This window comes from Coloeus monedula (assembly GCF_965178545.1).
Source record: "Coloeus monedula genome assembly, chromosome: W".
In the NCBI taxonomy this organism is placed as follows: domain Eukaryota; kingdom Metazoa; phylum Chordata; class Aves; order Passeriformes; family Corvidae; genus Coloeus; species Coloeus monedula.
In genome coordinates this window covers 23410996-23427274 of record NC_138821.1, presented here as the reverse complement: position 1 = coordinate 23427274, position 16279 = coordinate 23410996, and positions in this window count along the sequence as shown.

Below are 16279 nucleotides of genomic sequence, written 5' to 3'. Positions count from 1 at the left end.
ATTAACAGCAAGATAGTCTGGGGGGAGGAGGCAAGGAAACACTGCCCCACCTGATTTCAACGGCTGATGGGGATGGTAATAGAATACACTGCAACCCAGGACACTCCCTTATTGCTTTTCTTGCTATCTTTCCCCTCTTTCGCCTGTTTAAAGCAGCTATCTCATCTTCTTCCTCAGAGGAATTGCCTGAGTGAGAGCTGTCTGATTCCGTGGAGTCGGCTGTGTCAGGTCTGCCCCGGCCCGTTCTGGTACCTGGTATCACTGTCAGGGACCTGCTCCGCCTCAGGGACCGGGCAGTGTCCCTGGGCCTGCGCGCTTCGATGACGTCATCCTCTAAGCCAGCCGCTCGGCGTTGTCATGGAGACTCCGATGCCTGGGAGAGGAAGGAACGACACCCCCCCTGTGGGACATTCCCTCCCCACCCTCCTGGTGGAAATCCCTGCCTCCCGGCTCCACCTCTAAGGGCGGTGCCGTAGGCTGCACACGCTGGCTGTCCCCTCCCCTTGGCCCCTCCGCTCCTGCTGGGACCGAAGGGGAGGGCGGAGAAAGAGAGCCGGGCGGCTTCTGGGCAGAAGCCACTGAAGACGCAAACGCCTTCCAGAGCCGCCACGGCCAGTCTTCACCCTCTTTTAGATGCGGCCTTGCCGCAGCCAGAGTCGCAGCCGGGAATTCTCCCGGGTCCGTGGGAGGCGGCAGGGGCGGCCAGTCCGCCTCCCCCTTCTCCTTTTTCACCGGCCGGAACCCATCCAAAGCTGCCTCTCCTCCTCCCCCGCCGCCGGGACCCATGTCGGCTGAGGAGGAGGAGGAGGAGGGGGGGGGGAGGAGAGGGGGGCCCAACCTCAAGGCGGGAGCTATTAAATCCATCTCCACGTCTTCCCCTTTTGTCAGGTCCAACATAGACTTCTTAACCTTTTTCTCTTTTTTCCTTAAAAACAGTATATGCTCTTTTTTAGATATTTGTAACTTAGATGCAGCCAAGAAGAGCTTTGCATACTCTAATTCTAAGAAACAGTGATCTCTTCGATGATATGATATTAAACTCAATATTAATTCTTCATCTAAGGTTCCAAACTGAGGCCACTTTTGCCAGTTATCTAACCTATAAGCTGGCCAAATCAATGTAGAAAGCCTAATTAATTCTGCTTTTGTAAGGGTTTTATCTTTGCCAATCAATTTTTCCCAGTTATCTAATACAAAGCTTAAAGGTGTTATAAACATATTATAATATTGGCTTCTAGCAAAGTATTAAGGTAGATATTATATAATGTTAGAAATGCTTTTTTGCTGTGTGGATGTAGTTTTCTCTCTTTTTAGCAAGAATGTTAGCAAGTGTGAGCAAGTAATATAACCTCCAAGCGAACAGAGGATGAGGCCCAAGAAGCTGCTAATCAACACTTTGTCCAGGGAACAAAAGGGCCCAAAGGCTACTCCGCCCGGAGAAGGGGCGGCCAGGAGAGTCCAAGAGCCCTTATCACCGCTCTGCCCGGGGGGCAAAGAGGCCCAAAGCTGCAATCAGCCCTGACTGTCTGGAGAATTAAGAGATCCACCCTACCATCGACTCTTACCTAGCGAGCCCAACCCCAAGAATCAAAAGAAATAAAACCACAAGGCAGAAGACTACACATGCTCTAAAAAGGCAGAACCAAGGAGTGGCCATGCAGAACAGCTCCAGGAAAAGTTTGAATATGAATAGACAGTAAAAATGGTATTAAAAGGACTCACCTCTAGCATCAGGTGTACTCTTGGCAGAGTACCAAGGCACCCGGTCGTTATCCCTTTGCTTTATTTTATGTGTCTCTTATTGTCTTTATATTAAACTCTTTAAATTCTCACAGGAGAGTGAACCTCGTTTTTCACAAAGGGGTGTTCGGTGGTATTTCACTCCCCATACAAGAATGATTACCGCCCATGGTTTTATGCTTATAAACAAAATTCACGAAAGATCTAAAACACTCTATAAAGCAGAGAGAGAAAACTACAGAAGGTAGGATTCAAACCCATAACCCCCAGGTATTCAAACTGAGACTTGAAATATGATCCAAGCCGCTACACCACCTGGCTGGATGCCAAAGGGTGGCGGCTGGACGGAAGCTAGCAACAAACCAACAGAGAGAAAATCAAATTCCCTGGAACTCTCACATGAGTTACCTGACAAGCTCTCACGAGCTGCCAAGCTAACAAAAGGGGAAACACCAAACAAAACCCCCTTGGACCCTCCTGGGTCCCTAAACAAACTGTAAGGGATCTCTTAATACCCAATTCAGGTGTTACTAACAGAATACCATCTTTATTCAGTTACTCACATGCCTCTGTGCTGGATCTGGAGAGTTTTCTGGGCTCTTGGGGCTTCTCTGACACCTGGACTACTGCAACTGCCCCCCCTGTGTGCCAACGGGGGGGGGGGGGAAGCTGAGCTGGATCTTTCTGAATCCCAGAGGATTTTCAGAAGTCTCGTTGTCCCTTCTGGATCGCCAAAGAACTGATGCCTTAAGAGGCCTCCCAGAAACAGAGACTAGACAGGAGTAAGGGAATAAAAGTAGGTATTTATTTGAAAGGCCTTCAAAGGTACACCCTGGGGACTCTGAAGCTATTCTCAAAGTGGACCCCAAGATGGACCCCAGGTCACGAGTTCTTCACTCTTTTATAGGTTTGGTTCATTTGCATAGCAGGGTTAATTCTCCAATTAAAGCTTCAGTTTTCCCCTCAGCTTGCCCCCCCCCCCCCCCAGCGGCTTTTTGGTTTATACGTTTGGCCTAGGACAGTCTTGGTGTCCTTGGAAAGCAGGTCCGGAGAGGCTTTGTTATGTCTACCTAGCATGAGAGAGCAGAAATTAACAGGCTACAAGAAACTTCAGAGTCACAAACCAAGCAGTACAGAATTTGAAAAATATAAAAATTAAAACCTAAGCCATCAGTCCAAATACAAGTATGGCAAGGCCTAGCAGATTGATTACATCACACTGCATCAAACACGCCAAGGCAAGTGCTATGTGCTCACAATGGTAGAAGCCACCACAAGATGGCTGGAGACATACCCTGTGCCTCACGCTACTGCCTGGAACACCATCGTCATACATGAAATCCCTATTTGTGCTTGGTCTTTGCATATTAAGTGCTTTAAGTAATTAATTTTGAGTTAATTATTTTTAAATTGAATGTTACAATTAACCCATCAGCCCAGGTACAAAAATCCAGTTCCATTATCAGTGTTTTCATTTGTTTAAAGTAGTTTATTAATAGAGTTGCACCCTTCCCAGTTAAAATTTTCCCAGTTAAAAATCACAAACTTGCCCCTTCTCAAACTTCAAACCACCTATACACCATAAGAGTTACCTTTCCTGTGTTTACTGTATACCTTTACAAGTGTTTTGAGGTGTGTTGGATGCATTTTAATACTTTTTGTAGGTGTTTCATTTGCATTTTGATTCCAAGGCCAAAACCCCCACCCAGTCTTAATAGCCAGCAGCTATTTTTAGCTACAGAGCCATTACTCTGCAGGCAAGTTCCATGGCAACCTGAATACCTGAATTTTAATGAAGGTATTGTATTCCCCTTATCTCAAACTGATACCACCCCCACCCCCCCACCCCCCCGATAACGATGAGCCATTAGTGGACAGAGATGATCCATCAAAGGGAAAGCACCAATCGCCTTGGACCGAAGGGGGTGGCTGTGGGCGGGCTATGGGCGGACTGGGGGCAGAGCAAAAACTATAAAAAGGACGAAGCCGAGAGGCAGGCTCTTTCTTCTCTTCCCCTCTTGCTCTCTCCAGACTAGCTGTGGGAGACATCGGTGCTGGGCATTAAAAGCCTTACCCCTTTTAAGGGGCTTTTAGTAATTTTTTTAAGTCAGCCCAGCACTGCAAGTTCTTTTTCTCTACCTGAGGTCTAGTGCTGTCTCAGCCAGAAGATCTCATATCCCTGCGCTCCTGGGGCATACCATCTACCGAGCCATAGGATCCCAAATTTTTATATTTTTCTGATTTCTGTAATTTTTCAATTTTTCTGTTTTCAATAAATTAATCTTTTTAAGAGTTGTCTCATTCCTCACAACCATCTTGGGTCTGGAAAACCAAGTCCTTCGGAGGCATGTACCCCTGAGAGAATTGAATCTGACAATGGGACTCATTTCAAGAATAGCCTTATCAACATCTGAGCTAGGGAACATGGCATTGAGTGGGTGTACCATATCCCTTACCATGCACCAGCTGCAAGCAAGGTGGAGTAGTGCAATGGATTGTTGAAAACCACTGTCTTGGGGTGAGCTTATGATGTGTATCCCATATCGCTGCCTATGCCCAGAAATTAATTCCTGTGCCATTCTATGCCTCTAAACTGAGCCTGAGAGGGGGAAGGAAAAACTGAGCAAAACTTTTTCAAAGCAGTTTGCAGCTTGTTCAAGGTCACACACAGATAGCAATTTGTTTCCCAGCTGCGGCAGGGGAGGGAGGAAGCACCCGGCTTGCTGCTCCCAGGACAGCTTTTTGGCCAGTGGTTCAGCTGTTTTTTTCTCCGGAGAGAGACTGAGAGTTGAATCTTTCCTTCCCTGGAATTTCGGATTTTTCTCCCTTTTCTACTGGACTGCTTGATTGCTTTAACATCAGAGCACATCAGGAGGACTTTCCACCAGGCACAAAGGGCTTGGCCCTGGCCCAAGCCCCAGCTCCGAGGAGACCAAAGGGAGGACTCTAACACTTTGCCAGGTTTTTCCTCCACAGCAAAAGATTTTATTATTTAGCATTATTTTCCTTTCCCATGTGTTTGTTAAATAAATAGCTTTTATCTCCTTCACTTTCCTTCGAGAAAATTTATTTTTTCCCGAACTTGGTGGGGGAGGGGTAGTAACCTGCCTTCTCTCAGAGGATATATTTCTAAATTTGGCCAAACCGGAACAACCACCTTGAAGGCACTGGGTGGGGGAACTTTCAAAAATTGGGAACAGCATCTAGCAAAGGCCACCTGGTTAGTTAACACCCGAGGTTCCACCAATAGAGATGATCCAGCCCAATCTGAATCTCTGCATGCAGTAGACGGAGATAAGGTCCCAGTAGTGCATGTCAGAGGTCTGTTAGGAAAGACTGTGTGGATGAATTCTGCCTCGAGTACAGACAAACCCATCTGTGGGGTTGTTTTTGCTCAGGGACCTGGTTGCACATGGTGGGTAATGCAGAAAGATGGAACAACACCTTGTGTACCACAGGGAGATCTGATTGTTTAGTGAAAACCATCTCTAATGTGAAATGCCTGTATACCACTGCTTGCTGAGTGTCACTGTCACTGTTTATACATATATATATGTGTGTGTATTAATGTGTATGCTTAGAGTTAGAATATATTAGTTTGGGCACTGAGCCGACGATATGGGATAAGGGGTGGAATGTCTTGGGGTGAGTTTATGATGTGTATCCTCTATCGCTTCTCTATGCAGAGAAATTAATTTTGTGCCTTTCTATGCCTTTAAACTGAGCCTGAGAGGGGGGAGAGAAAAAAACCGAGAGAGCTTTCAAAGCAATGTTTCAAGGACACGGAGATAGAGACGGCTCTCTGTGTTCAGCTGTGGCAGCAGAGCACCCTGCTTGTTTTATTTCAGCCAGTTTTTTGGTTTTCTTTCCCTCCAGAGAGTTGAACTTTGTTTTCCTAGGACTTTGATTTTTCCCTTCTTCTTTTCTGGACTGTTTCAACATCAGAATACATTGGGAGGATTTTTTTTCCATCAAGGCCCTGGAGGAGGGCCCACCCCATCCCAGCTCTGAGGAGGAGGGGAGAGGCTACCTATGGAAGGACTCTGAAATTTTCCCAGGTTTCCTCTCCACAGCGAGAGATTTTATTATTTAGCATTATTATCCTTTTCCTGTGTGTTTGTTAAATAAATAGTTTTTATCTCTTTCACTTTCCTTCGAGGAAAATTTATTTTTTCCCAAACCTGGTGGGGGAGGGCTGGTTGTAACCTGCCTTCTATCAGAGGATATTTTTCCTCCAAATTTGTCCAAACTGGCACACGAAGTTAAAGAGAATACATCTGGCTCTCCCTCTGCGGAGGATCCAGGAAGCTTGATACAATCTGAGGGCAATGCACCTCCTCCTGTACAGCCCTCGACCCCCCTCTTGTGGGAAAGCCAAAGGGGGTTCCCTTGCGATCTGTAAGGGCATTCACCTGCCCTGACGATAGTGAGGAAGAGCAAGAAGACCCCTTTGATCCTGGACCTATTGACCCCAAGAGGGAACCGGACCTTGATCCCCCTGATGCCCATGACAATTGGGCTAATTTGAAATGGGAGGCATTGAAAGAAGGGGAACTGGACTTTGCAGAGAAAATTGTAGCACCTGTCCTTTATCAGGGAAAAAACCAGCGGAATCCACAATGGGAGCCAATGTCTTTTTCGGTGATTAAAGAGCTCTGTCGGACCGTGACAGAGCATGGGTAAGCTCTCCATACGTGAGTTTGCTGTCTTCTGTGTTTAATGCTTATGTTATGACTCCACATGATTTAAAATCACTTGCTCAACTTTTGCTAACCCCCACGCAATACTCTCTGTGGGACACTGAGTGGCGGAAAATATTGCAAGCCATCCTTGTTACCTATGTGGATCATAATAATCAGGCTTTAGTAACCCTTACATTTAATCACCTTATCAGGACAGGGCCTCATACGGATCCTGCAGCCCAAGCCTGGGACTGCCCTAGAGACACCCTTGAAGCAACTCGTGAAGTGGCATGTTTAGCCCTTCTTAAAGTCCCTGATACACAGAAGCCACATAAAGCGTTTACAACTATTGTGCAAGAATCTCACAAATCTTACATGCAGTTTATTGATCACCTTAAGCAAGTGCTTGAGAACCAGGTTGAACACCCTGAAGCTCGTGAAATTTTGCTTTTAAAGCTTGCTGTTGAGAATGCGAATGGGGACTGTAAGAAACTCCTTGAGTCATTGCCTAATCAAAATCTGACCTTAGTTGAAATGACTGAAGCATGTAATCATATTACTGTACCAAATATTACTGTATCCCGCAGCCGTAGGGAGGAGAGGAGAGAAGATCCAGCAGGCAATCTTGTACAGCAAGATTGATTTATTTAATTATTTTACAAACTCTTTTATAGACTTTTTTCTTCATAATCTAATTGGACAAAGGATCAGCCACCCCTTGGAGGTGATTGGCTAAAATCCTAAAACATCCATTGTCAAAATATTTTTCTACTGTACTATAAACAAAGCTCGGCAAGGTTGCAGGTGTTCATGGTTTATAAACTCTGCGAATATCTTCTTGAGAGAGAAAAGTATCCCACGGCTTAGAAAGCAGCAGGAAAATTCCTTGCTAACAGCATTTTTGTATCCGCACAATCACATTGGCACAGTAGAGCATAAATATGAGGCAATGGCTGCTGCTTTTGCAGCCCTTAAAGGCCCCCCCCGGGCCCTGGCAGTTTGCTTTGGCTGTGACAAACCTGGTCACTTGAAAAAAGATTGCTTCGCCCTGAGAGGGACTAAACCTAAAACCCCTGCCGTGTGTCCCCGTTGTCGTAAAGGCTGTCACTTTGTTAATCAATGTCGTTCTAAGTACAATTTTGAAGGTCGCCTGATCCAGGGAAACCAGACCCGGAGCGTGGGATGGCACTGTGTGCAGACACAAATGCCTCAGCCATCGCAGACACCCCATGGAGGACCGCCTCAAGTCTTCACCCAGCAACTGCAGGCAGCGCTGGATTGGACCTGGCTACCTCAGTCACAGTAACATTGTTAGACTCTTCTGTTCATTTACTCCCTACAGGAATTTTAGGGCTCCCAGGGCCCCAAAGAAGTGCCTTGCTGTTAGGGAGATCTTCAACCACCCTTTCAGGACTTTTTGTTTTCCCTGGGGTTATTGACTCAGACTCTGTAGGAGAAATCAAAATCATGGCTTGGACCCCTTTCCCACCTTGTACAGTTCCTAAAGGAACCTGCATTGTGCAGCTGATTCTTTTCCCACACGAATCACAACCCCTTGTAGAGGAACGCAAAGAAAGAGTGGGAGGATTTGGTTCCACGGGAACCCCACAAATTGTATGGGTACAGGCCATTTCGGACAAACACCCTACTTGTAAATGTACCCTGCCTCTATGAGGACACCCAGTGACGCTTACCGGTATTTTAGATGTGACTGTCATTTCTCAAGCCAAGTGGCCTCCTGCTTGGGCCCTTACAGAAGTACCCCAAGCCCTCACTGGGATTGGGGGAAGCAGTCGCAGTTATCAAAGTCACCATCTAATTCAAGTGATGGGACCAGAGGGCCACAGAGCTTCTATTAAACCATTTGTTCTACCCGTACCCATGGTGTTATGGGGACATGATTTACTTTCCCAATGGGGTTTTAAAATTCAGTCTGATTTTTGATGGGGACCATTGAGGTGTGCGACACCCTGAAATTAACCTGGAAAACTGAGAACCCTATTTGGGTGGATCAATAGTCCCGGTCACAAACCAAATTGCACGCACTTACTGACCTTGTACAAGAACAGCTTCAAAAGGGGCACATTGTCCCCTCCACGAGTCCTTGGAATTCACCTGTGTTTGTTATTCAAAAACAAACTGGCAAGTGGCGCTTGCTCCATGACCTTCACAAAATTAATGCTGTTATGGAGGACATGGGAGCCCTTCCCTAACCATCTCCTACTATGATCCCTCGAAACTGGCATTTGACAGTCATTGATTTGAAAGATTGCTTTTTTACCATTCCTTTGCATCCTGATGATGCTTCTAAATTTGCTTTTTCTGTCCCAAGCACTAACATGCAAGCACCCTTGCAAAGATATCATTGGGTTGTCCTACCACAGGGAATGAAGAATAGCCCTACTATTTGTCAGTGGTTTGTTGCAAGGGTCTTCAGTCCCATCCGCCAGAAAATGCCTGATGTTCTCCTGTATCATTACATGGATGACATTCTCATAGCAGCAGAGAAACAAGAGGTTATGGAGGAAGCCCTAGCCCTTGTCATTGCTGCTGTAACCCAAGAAGGACTTTGTGTTGCTCCCAAAAAAATCCAGAGCCAACCCCCTTGGAAATACCTTGGCTGGTGTATCAGGACCCAGACTATTTCCCCTCAGCCTTTACAAGTTCAATCAGACATTCAAACCTTACATGATGCCCAAAAGCTTTCAGGAACCATTAATTGGGTTTATCCTTTGTTAGGAATTTCCAATGCAGATTTGAGCCCTTTGTTTGCTTTGCTAAAAGGGGAACCAAATCTTTTGTCGCCTCTGCAGCTTACATCCGAGGCTTCCCAAGCCCTGCAACAAGTAGCTGATTCTATTTCAAACCACCAAGCACGCAGGGGTTAACATCTCCGTGTGTGTGTGTCTGACGGTCATCTTACAGAGGTTTTTTATACATTTGCAAGTTTGTCATTCTACGTTTACAAGTTCGTCATTCTACGTTTACAAGTTCGTTATTCACTTCTGCTTTGGTCACTTATCTAGAGTTACAGTCCTATGGGGTCCTACGTGACTTTGTGGTTTCCTTATCTTAGGGTTACAAACACATCACACTATTCTTAATATATTGATCACATCTACTTTGCTAATACATACTTAATTCTACTATTACACACTTTGTTGCTATATTAGTTATACTTTATTTATAATTGTGTATTGATTATGTTCCTATTTTCTTACTACAATTTTACTCTTTTGTGGAAGTTCCTCTATTTGTCATTAAAACGGCAGTTAGCATGCATCTTCCCCCTTATCGCTTAGCCCATAGGGGCTAGGCCCCTGTTCTGCAGACAGTCGGTTAGCCAAACCCATTAGCTCGCATTCCATTCCCTCATCATCCTAGTCCACTCGGGTTTGTTTTTAAGAGCAGTTAGCGTTAGGCATAGCATCTCCTATTCACTTATCATCATAGCCCCTTTCCAAGGCTAGGCTTCTTGCCTTGCAAAAGCAGTTGCGGTCAAGCTTAGCAGCCAACACCAAATTTTTATTAATCTATACTTTATACTAAAGCACCTATGTTAAAAGAATTCTATGTTTCATATGTTAAAGGAGTCCTGTACATCAGAAAAGATTGGAATAAGACATGTTTTTCTGGTTACCTGGTGGACTATGGGTCAAATAAATACCATTTCTCCTCTTATGTGCTATAGCAACTCTAATCTTTTTACCATGCATGACATCTTGCTGTGCGCAGCTCATTCAGCAGGTGATCAAGAGGATGCAGGTAGCAGCCATGCCTGCTGATCCAGAAATGACTACAAAAGGATTGAAAATGATGTCACTGCAAATAATTGCAAAACTAAAAAAGACCCAGGAACAGAAAATTAAGTCAATGATAACTAAAGTTTGTAAAGAAAATTATTGAGAAAATAAGAAGAGGAGGGATTGAAAGGAATGAGAAGGAGGTGTCTTTACAAACTTTGGGCCTGCTGTAGATAAAGCCAGATACTAAGAGGTGAAAGAAACAATGGGAGGAACCATAAATTCCATAGGAATTCCACTAATTGACACAAACTGTTACTCAAGACTGTGCTAAATCCCTGGATTTAGAGAAAAAGAACAGAGACACAAGGAAAAAAAGAAAACGGGGGGGTACACATTAGAAGGAGGTCTGTATTAGGCGATTCAGGAAGTCTGTACCTCTCAAGTACCTCAGCCAATGGGGAAAGAGAGAGGGAAATGCAGCCGGGAAATTAGGATAAATAGGAGGCTGTGTCCTCTAACAATTTGAGAGACCCCACGGGAAATGCCCATGACCTCTCCCTTTATTTGAATAAAGTAACAGGACTCCTCTGTCTCATTTTTAGACATAAACCTCTGGTGTTTGTGGATTAATTTTCCTGACGCTAGCCTGAGCTGGAACTAGACAAAACTAAAACTGCTACAACTGCACTCCTGCACATACACCAAAGGGGGGTTTGACTACAAGTCAATGACTTTATGTTATAAATATCTGTAGCCCCCTTAAACCCATTGAGTTCTCTTGTATGGCATCAGACTACACAGCAGTGATCTTCCCCTTGAGCAGGGATGCCTCTTAAGATTACTCCTTGCTTGTGGGACCCCTTATCCAGCATCTGATATCTATAATGAGGTAAACAACATTTCACATTAGGCCTAAAAGTATATTGTATACTAGCAACATTTATATATCTAGCTAGAGCTTACTTATTAAAAGTGTAGTAAGTAGCGTAGTGTTTGACTGCTATCAAAATCACTGTATAAATTGTTAAATCATCATTTAAATATTTGTCAAACACTCTCAAATTACCATTCAATTATTTCTTAATCATAATTTGACATTTATTTTTCATTCAATCATCAATAACTATCATTTAATGATCGTTTAATGATTAATAGAACCCCTTTAGTTAACCCCACAATGATGACTTCTCTTAATAATTCACTTGTGACACCACTGCACGTGCAAGTTTAAATGGAAACGTTAACTAGGGGTGGAGGCGTCTGTTATTAGGGCAAGTGGATGGGGAAAGGCTTTGTTTCCTCTTTGCGCACAGCTCCATCCTATTTCTGTGGGCAGGGTGAGGCCACGCGAGGCAGTTGTCACTGCTCTGGACACCGCTCCTTCTGTTTCCCCACCTCCCTGGAGAGCAGACGACATTCTGTGTTCATTCCTGTATGGTCCCTAGTCTCGGGGAGGGGGAGGTTGGTGACTCCGCAGGCAATGGCGACGGTACTGTAAGCCGCCTTACGTGTATCTCGTGCTCTCTTTCCCCTCGCGTAGCACCGCGCTGGCGTGTAGGCCTCAGCAACAGCCAGAAGGAGGCGGAGCTGACGCGAGCAGACCAACTGGTTCAGATCCCTCCTTCATCCACCCTTCTTCCTCAATTCTTTCTCTTTTTTTTGCGCCTTCTTTTCGTCTTTTTCCTGTGCGTTGTGCGTCTCATTCCGTGCTGCTGCCGCAGAAGGGAAGTGGTGGCACCGCCAGCTTTGTGCTCCCACACCCTCTTGCCCTTCGCTCTCCCAGAAACAGTCCGAAACCATCTGCAGCGCCTCCGACATCGGCCATTGGATTTCTCGCTCCGCCCCCTTCCAGGAGCAGGTACGCGGGCGTTGAAGGGTGGCTGCGGGAGGATGCAGACTCGACTTCTGAGAGTTGTTAGCGCGGTGGCATTGTGCGCATAGGAGCTGCGCGGGGGGTGCTTGGGCCTCCCCGGGGCGTTTTTGCTGCCTTCCGCGAGGCGAGGGGTGGCAGGGCGTCTGTCGTTTTCCCCGGCGGACTCTTTCACTGACGCGACGGGTACTGCGGCGGGAGGCCGCGGGCCAGGATGGCGCACACACTACTATTCTCTCCTTAGTGGGGCAGGCAGGGAGCGAGATAATGAGGCTTCCTTAGTCTTCGCTGGGAGAGGAGCTGTTTTTTCGTTTGTTTTTTCCTTAGACCGGTAGCCTCCACGTCTTTTGTGTTTTGGTGTCGGGAGGGGGTGGGGCGAGGCGGGTGTGTGGAGGCGATGGCGACTGAAACATACTACGCTTTGAGCACTTGGCAATGCCGCCTTTTTGGTCTGGATTATCGAGCGGCATTTAATTGTCATTGGGAAATGCCTGGGTTTGATTCGCGTTCTTCGCATATACTTTTTGCTTCATCGAGATCACTGTTAGAGAGGTGTATACCTGAAATATCCTTGCTGGGGTTTTTTGTTTTGGGTTTGGTTTTTTTTTATGGTCCATTTTCTAGCTGAGGATATTCAGGTAAATAAGTATTTATTTAACCAGCCAGTTTGTGTTTTATTATTGATTTAAAATTAGTTAGTATTTGTATTCCCTTTATTATATTAAGTAATTAAGTTAATCTAGTACCTAAAGGGGGCCTACAAGAAAGTAGGAGAGGGATTTTTTTACAAGGGCATGTAGTGATAAGAAAAGGGGGGATGGCTTTTAACTAAAAGAGGGTAGGTTTAGATTAGATATTAGGAAGAAATTCTTTGCTATAAGGGTGGTGTGACACTGGAACAGGTTGCCCAGAGAAGTTGTGGCTTCCCAATCCCTGGAAGTGTTCAAGGCCAGGCTGTATGGGGCCCTGAGCAACCTCATCTAATGAAAGGCTCCCTGCCTGTGGCAGGGGGGTTGGAACTAGATGATTTTTAAGGTCCTTTCCAACCCAAAGCATTCTAGGAGTCTATGAAGTATTGGGGTAACTTGAAATGCTTTTATTATGTATTTCACATAGTTCATAAGTTGTAGTTTCTTGGAAGTGCACTTGGTGTGCACAAAAGCTTAATTATATTTGCCATTCAAATAATCTAAATATCTGCTGTTATTAGAGTTGACTATGCATCAGCTTAGTTGCAATTTGGAATTAAAAGATGTCTTAGTTATGAGACTCTGTTAACTTTAATAATACCAAAGTATTTGTGTTCCCCTTTTAGTTTGGCTGGGTTAATTTGCCAGTAACTGTGAAGGTCAGTGGTGTAAATTACTGTTTGAGTTAACACACTGAATAAAATAGCTCCTTTTTTATTGGGAGGTCAGGGTTAAACAGGGACATCTCTGAGTGTTAAGACTCTTTTTGGAGGTAAGAGAAATCATTATATTTTTTGTAAAGGTTTGGTTGTAACCACTCAACCAAAAGATTGGGGAATATAAGATCATGAGACTGTATTATGTTAGGTCTCTGATCATAGCCAGTTTTTTGTTCTTGCTGTGAAATAGAGATGAAAATGTCTGAGATGACTGCCTCATGATGCTGCATTTTCTTGATTGAATTTAAGTATCAGCACTCCCTTTTCCTCTAGAAAAGAAGCTGTAGTCATGTTAATTGAATTTCATGTTTTCCTCTTATAGTGGGTGTATGCTTGGCTGCTTCAGTTCTGTGGGTTGTAGGAGTTGGCAGCTTTCAGAGATATAAATAGAAGCTGATTTCAGAGACCCCTGTTGACAAGGTTTTGTGTCTGAGCCTTTAGATTAGTCTGTCACACTGCAGCCTTGTGACAGGCAGAAGCTAATGTGCTCAACCATGTGACCCAAGTGTTATGATCCAATTATTAAAAATGTTTAGAGTGGTGCTTCTGCCCAAATTAAGGTGCAAATGAGAGCATATGCTGAAGTCAATAGCATAGATTTTATTTAATAGTAAATGTGAGAGAGAGAGATAGAAAGAAATAGAAAAAGAGGTGTGGGGAGGGAAAAAAAGTGACAGATTAAGTAGAAAACCTCACCACTCTGTGGATCCTGATGGTGTCCTGTTGATCTTCTTGTCTTCTCAGTGGTGAGGGTCCAGCAAAACATAGAATTCAATGGATTAATAATATATGTTTGGGCCAGGTGTGAATGCCCAGGTGCCTCCCCTGGGGAGGGCAAGTTTGACACTGTCTCTTGCAACAGACTGGATCTGTTGCATCACTTTGCATCATGTGCAGTCATCTGGTGTAAGGCCTCAGGAACCAGTCTGGGGGCACTTTGGGGGTCTTTGATGGTTTATGATACTGTCATGGGTTAGCAAAGCATAGTCCCAGAAGTGATGTTCTTGCAAAGGGGTGCTTACAGCTCCTCTATGACCTGACAGAACCTATCAGCTGGCTAGTTTAAATATGGACAATTCTTTAAGCCACTTAAAATTGTGATCGCCTCTGTGGTCCACATTTAAGAATAGACAAACCCCAGGCAGAGCTCTCTCTCGTTTCCGGTGCTGGGACAGGTGGCTGCAGGCCCCGTGCGGGGGCCAGCAGGCCCGGCTTGGGCCAGGCTGGGCCGGGCCATCCTGGAGCCGATGGGCCCTGTTCCACCTGCGCCCCCCCCCCCCCCCCCCCCCCCCCCCCAGCCCTGCTCTGTGCAGACGGAGCAGCCCAGCTCCCCCTCTCCAGTGCAGCCAAGATTCAGCTGAAAGCTGCTCACCGATGCCTGGAAAAGATCATGTGACCCACAGCGATAACCGAAATTCCAGCTGCAAGGCCTGGGTGAGATTAACCCTTTTAGTGCTATGAAGAGCTGAAAACCTGAGGGAGGAGAAAGAGGAGATGCTTAAAGCTGAAATTCTGTTGTAAAGCTATGATATATCAGAGTACCCATTGTAATTTCATGAAGGCATGTGGGTTGGAGCGTTCAACTTGTACTTGTGAGCAAAAGCACCTGCGCTGAGATAGGCAGATGCTGAAGCAGCTGTAATTTGATGAGAAGTTTGAACAGGGAGTGATGGAAGCGATGAGGACTCTTACTCCACATGGAAAGGGGAAAACCTCAGTTCCTAGAGATGCTCCCAGAGATAGTCATAGAGATGAAGATGATGAGGACCCTTTGCTCCCAGGGAAGGAGGAGGGCCTCTATTCTTAGAGATGAAATGCTCCCAGATATGGGTGAAGAGAACTTTTGTTTCTGAACGGCTCAACCTTAAAATTGTACCCCAGTAATTCAAGAGTGGACCCTCGAAAGCAGTTGTGGGAAAAGCTGCAAGTCGGGGGAAGGGACTCACATGCGAACAGAGAACCAACCCAGGCAGCTGTCTCGTTGTGATAATGTTTTCATAGCATGGGCAAGAGAGACTCCTCTTCCTAAATGGACTGAACAAGGTTATTATGGAAGTGGTAAACAGACTGAACATCTCAGGGGTTGTCTTTTTACATTGTCACTTGGAGAAGGGAGAAAGGTGGGGGGGAGGAGAAGTGTTCTGAAGGTGTGGTATGATTTTTTTTTCCTCTTTCTTCTTTTAGGTCTATTAATAAATTTCTTTATATTCTTTCAAGTTTGGTGCCTGCTTTGCATTTCTCCTAATTCTTATCTCACAGAAGGTAAACAGTAATGAGTATTTTGGACCAAACCACAACACTAAATTGGTGTTTCTGCCCAGTTACAAACTGAACCCACTACAGATACCTTCTCAGCTGCCTCTCATGTGAATGTCCCATGTGTATGTGGCCTTCCCGGGGTGAGGGGTTCTACAACTGAGCCAGTTTGTATAAGGGAGGATGGGTGTTAACTCCCTCTGACCAGAGGTTACACCACACACCCAAAACTCTCCTCCTCCTCCCTTGGGGGGAATCTGTGCAAACCTGGCCTCAGTAGATGACCCTGTGGGCTATGGCCTCATCCACCCCAAACCCAGCCAGAGCTGATTTTTAGGACAGGTGCTGGGTTTGGCTTTCTTGTGGATGCATTCTTCTCCCTCAGCCTTGTTTACTTCTCCCTAGACCTGAGATAATTGGACAGTAGTGTCACCTTTATCTTATCTCAGGTTCCCTTAGGCGGCTTAACTTGCAGTCCAAAGTTCCAGTCAGGAGGCATATTCAGGGAGGGTTGGGTTTTGGTGGTCGCAGCTTCTTTATACAGTTTTGCCATAATGGGCAAAAAGTCCTACATAAT